The sequence below is a fragment of the Palaemon carinicauda genome, chromosome 19 (genome assembly GCF_036898095.1).
Source record: "Palaemon carinicauda isolate YSFRI2023 chromosome 19, ASM3689809v2, whole genome shotgun sequence".
Lineage (NCBI taxonomy): Eukaryota > Metazoa > Arthropoda > Malacostraca > Decapoda > Palaemonidae > Palaemon > Palaemon carinicauda.
The window spans coordinates 73,109,587-73,114,586 of record NC_090743.1 but is presented as its reverse complement, the minus strand read 5'-3'; the positions used below and the strand labels follow the sequence as shown (position 1 = coordinate 73,114,586).

At 36.9% G+C, this 5,000-nt stretch overlaps 1 protein-coding gene across 1 annotated transcript in view; it reads right to left on the bottom strand.

Moving 5' to 3' along the window:
- LOC137658265 (uncharacterized) overlaps positions 1 to 5,000 on the bottom strand; it is an 816,196-nt gene that overhangs the window by 51,459 nt on the left and 759,737 nt on the right. The gene's annotated exons all lie outside the window — the stretch shown is intronic.

The following is a 5,000-nucleotide window of genomic DNA, read 5'->3' as shown; positions in this document are numbered from 1 at the left end:
ACGGTTGTCGAGTGATTTTTCAGTTGGGTTTGGCCTCCCTTTTCAGAATTCGTGTATTTTTTGCGTGTGTTTTTCTTTTTCTTTCGGTAAAAGAACAGTTTTCGTTTTTCAACCAGGTGATATAAAAAGAAAACACAACCTAGGCGAACATCAGGAAAGAAAGTATCGCTCTCTTTGTACGACCACGTTATGGATTTTTAATTTTCATGCTTTACGCCGCCCTTTCCAGGTTTGGTGCGATTTCTTCACTTTTTCATAGGTGGCATTACCTTCTTCGCGTTCAACTACTGTCTAGTGATTTTAAAACTATTTTTTTTAAAATTCTTTTATGCCCCTTATTATGATTCGTAGAGCAATATTCTTTTTCCAAAGATTCAATTTTTTTTCTTTTTCAATCTGTTTCCTTAAGATCTCAAACCTATTGGTTTGAATTATTTTGTAAAAACTTGATTAATATACATTCTAAACTATAATGAAACACTTAATTTTTTACATATACTGTATATGCCTCTAATTATAATTTTCAAGGGATGTTATTTTTCCAAAGATCGTGAATATATTTTTTTCGAAGGTTCAAAGTTATTGCTTTAGAATAATTCTTAACAATACATCCGTGACGAATAATGACGATTCAGAGTGCCAGACATGAGGAGGAAAGTTGTAGAAACAGTTTAATTGATTACAATTGGAAGTTTATAAGTCTTAGAAGGAAGGGTCCCATTTAGCTAAATCACCTGCCAGTGCCTGTATAAACACTGAAGAAATGACAACATTAGCGAAGGCCTAGGAACTTATATTAGCAACTAAAGGTAAAGCGTTTGCAATAAACGGACTGCAAGAGTGTATTAGACTTTCTTCATAGTTCCAATAGCGTTCACCCAATTCAGAAAGCCTTCATATTTCCGGACGGTACAAAATTGTTTCATTCCTGCTGAGTTTCTTCTCTTGTGGAATTCGTAGAAATGAGGTAGCAGACAGGGAAGTTAAAGCAGTTTATAAAGGACAATTAATGTATAAAAAAGGTTCCAAACTCTGATATGAAGCGACATATTTGGTCAGACATTTTAAGAAAATGGCAATTGTGCAAGTTTCCATCCTCGCTAATAATAAGGAATGTATAAACAAAAGGGCTAATATTAACCATCGTTATGAATAAGCTTTTAGCAGGTGAAAGGTGCTAGGCGGTACCGTGCTAGGCACTTTACCGCTCGGTATACCTTAGCAATCCATGTTTTCCAACGGTTATATAAGAGGATGCGCAACCTAGAAGAATAACGAGAACTTTTGGCTTGGAGGAAATGACCCCATTAATTTCGATGAAGTCACTGGCAGCAGGGTGACGGATTGGGTTTAAGGCGATAGACAAGATGTCTTCTCGGCTTTTACCGGCCACGCTTTTATTCCTGGTGGATGATCTTACTGGAATTAGTATGGGCAGACAGGGGTCACTTGCCTTAGTTAGTTAGGCACTGCGCATCACAAGGAACTGGCTATCCTTTGATGAATTTGGCCAATGAATCATCTATAAAAGAATAACCACCAGTCCTGGGCGTAGCGGAGAGCTAAGAATCTCCTAGTTTATAAATACTAATGAAAATCTTAGAATTGGAGATGGAAAGCCCTTGGTTAAGATGGAATAAAGGCTGAGATGATACTGGCTGAAAATGATGTGACCCCAAGAATACTGGCGAAAGAATGCTGGCGACAATGGTACGAAAAATTAGATCTGACTTACGTCAGTTGTCATGAAAATATATAGTATGCTCATTCTAAAGAGACTAGAGAGAACAATTGATAAAAAACTGGGAGATGAACATCCAGAATTTAGAAATGGTAGAAATTTTACTGACATATTTTCATTTTGAGACATGTACAGTAATGTGTAGAATATAGAAATAAACTTTTGATGGCATTTGTGGACCATGAAAAAATAACTTTGATAGTGTGCAACGGCCAATTTTGTGGAGGGTCGTGCGTTATTGTGGAATTCCTTTTAAATATGTTAATTTCATTAATTCGGTTCTTGAGCATAGCAAGGACAAAGTTAATGTAAGTGGAGTCATTATTATTATTATTATTATTATTATTATTATTATTATTATTATTATTATTATTATTATTATTATTATTACTAATTACTAAGCTACAACCCTCGGTGAAAAGCAGGATGCTATAAGCACAGGGGCCCCAATAGGGAAAATAGCCCAGTAAGGAAACGAAACAAAGAAAAATAAAATATTTTAAGAACAGATGCAACATTAAAATAATTTTTTCCTATATAAACTATAACAAACTTTATCAAAACAAGAGGAAGAGAAATTAGATAGAATGATGTACCCGAGTGTACCCTCAAGCAAGAGAACTCTGACCCAAGACAGTGGAAGACCATGGTACAGAGGCTATAGCACCACCCAAGACTAGAGAACAATGATTTGATTTTGGAGCGTCCTCCTAGAATAGCTGCTTATCATAGCTAAAGAGTTTCTTCTACCCTTACCAAGAGGAAAGTAGCCACTGAACATTACAATGCAGTAGTTAACCCCATGGGTGAAGAAGAATTGTTTGGTAATCTCAGTGCTGTCAGGTGTATGAAGACAGAGGAGATTCTGTAAAGAATAGGCCAGACTATTCGGTGTATGTATAGGCAAAGGGAAAGAACCATAACCAGAGAGAATGATCCAATGTAGTACTGTCTGGCCAGTCAAAGGACCCTATCATTTTTTAGCGGTAGTATCTCAACTGGTGGCTGGAAAAAAAGCTGGTAGCCCTATCAAATGAATTTCCAGTGAACAGCGGAGTTCTCCAAGGAAATGTGCTGTCACCTATGTTCTTTATCATCCTCATCGGTTTTGTAATTTATAGAACAGTTGGAGATGGTGGAGAAGGATTGGACTGGATTGGTGATAGGGAATTAGCTGACCTAGAGTATGCTGATGACGCTGTCCTTATTAGCAGAACACCACAGGAATTGCAATGCTTGCTTACCAGAATGCATGAAATATCACAGGAGGTTAGGCTCAAGATAAATAGAAGAAAGACAGAGATGATGAGATTGGAATATGGAATGGAGGACGAAATATCATTGTAAGAAGAAAGTATTAATGGAGTTTAATGAAAGATTGAAAAGCCAAATCAGACAATGGCTAGGTTAAGAAAAATTTAGAAATCAAATCGCCTGAAATTACATATTAAAATCAGGCTATATATTAGTTTAGTGAGATCGGTGTTACTGTATGGGCATGAGTCATGGTATGACCATGGAACAATCTCCAACAGATTTTGTAGATTAGAAAACAAAGTCCTCAAAAGAGTATGGAGAGTTAAATGGCAGGACATGATTAATATTGAAGCTATAAAAGCGATTACCCGAGTGACATATATGGATGAGATCATGATGAGGGGTAGGTGGAGACAGTTTGGGCATGATCTTCGCACTCCCCGAGAGATATTTGTTCACCAAACATTTATTTGGGCTCCACAAGGTACGAGAAGAGTCAGAAGACTCAGACCTACATGGTTAAAGACTATGAAGCGTGAAGTAGGAGATGATGAATGGAGAAGCATCGAATTAAAAGCGTAATATAGAGAGGACTGGCCAAATCTAATCGAGGCCCTTTGCGTCAATAGGATTAAGAATCGGTCATATTCACCTCGCACGCTAATATATTATGCATGTACAGCAATGAGTTTAATATAGAAATAAAGTTTTGATAGCATTTGTGGACTATGAAAAAATTACTTTGATAGTGTTCAGCGGCCAATTTTGTGGAGGGTCGTGCGTTAATATGGAATTCCTCTTAAATATGTAAATTTGATTAATAGTCGATTCTTGAGCATAGCAACGGCATCAGTGTGTGCTTTGATTGATAATTGATGGATTAAGATCACCGTACATTTTGCATGACATGGCATCTTGCGCATGGGTAGCCCACAAGAGAGGTGATTTTTGGAAGGCTTCAACCCAGCTTAAGGACGACAGACAAGGATAATGGTAAGATGAGAACCAGCAACATCGAGTAGTGGTGGAACAAGAAGACTCCATAGCTGAAAACTCCCAATGGGACTGGAAGCCATAGCTCAGTTCCTCTGAACCCGTTCCTCATCGGTTCTCGAGAAAGTTTTCATTGCCAATACAGTCCTCACTGGCTCTTGACAGATTACACTCATTTGTGCACCTTCTGGTGTGTTTCTCAAATTTTGTGAGCCAGAAACCATCGCTATGGTAAATCCGTAAGTGGTATTTTAGGGAAAGGTATTGACGTTGGTGTTCATACTGGGTATCTACATGAAATTCCTCTTTTTAATGTATTTTCCAAAAGTGTATTCTAGTTATTTTCAAATCATTTTGATGCTTCATACTCAGCTATTCGGAAGTAATAGGACTGAGTGTACTTTCTTTGAGCGAGTTTCTTACCTAATATTTGAAGCGTACCTGTAAATTTAATCTGTTATAAAAAAAAAAGTCGATAAATAATGTCAGCCCCCTATCTGTCTCAAAGTTTTATATTTTTATGTAAATATTATCTTGAATAAATCCCGTTACCTAATCAACGATGTCAGAGTAAAGAATTCATAAATCCCTAGATCAAAATATCTCCTACCTTTTCTAAAAGTACGTTATATTTACTTGAAGTAAATATAATACGTTTATGCACCTTGTAAACAATTTGTCAGTACTGCGCGAGGTGGCTGTTAGGTACTGATGGAGATGCGAGGTGATTGTATGTAAATTCTATTCAACAAGATACGAGCTTATATACAAAAAGTTGATGGCAAAGTGTCATAAGATTTTAACAATGTTAAAACATACGATGGCAAGGTTAAACAGGTTGTTCTATTACCAGTGGGGGAGAGAGTGAGAGATAAGAAGTGCAATAGCATTACAGAGTATGAGCGTGTGTGAAACACACACGGTACAGTACCGAAGAATGTTAGTAGCCCTAGATTCCAATTAGGACAAACAAATATTTTTTTTTTTCTAATTATCAAGTGCATTACAT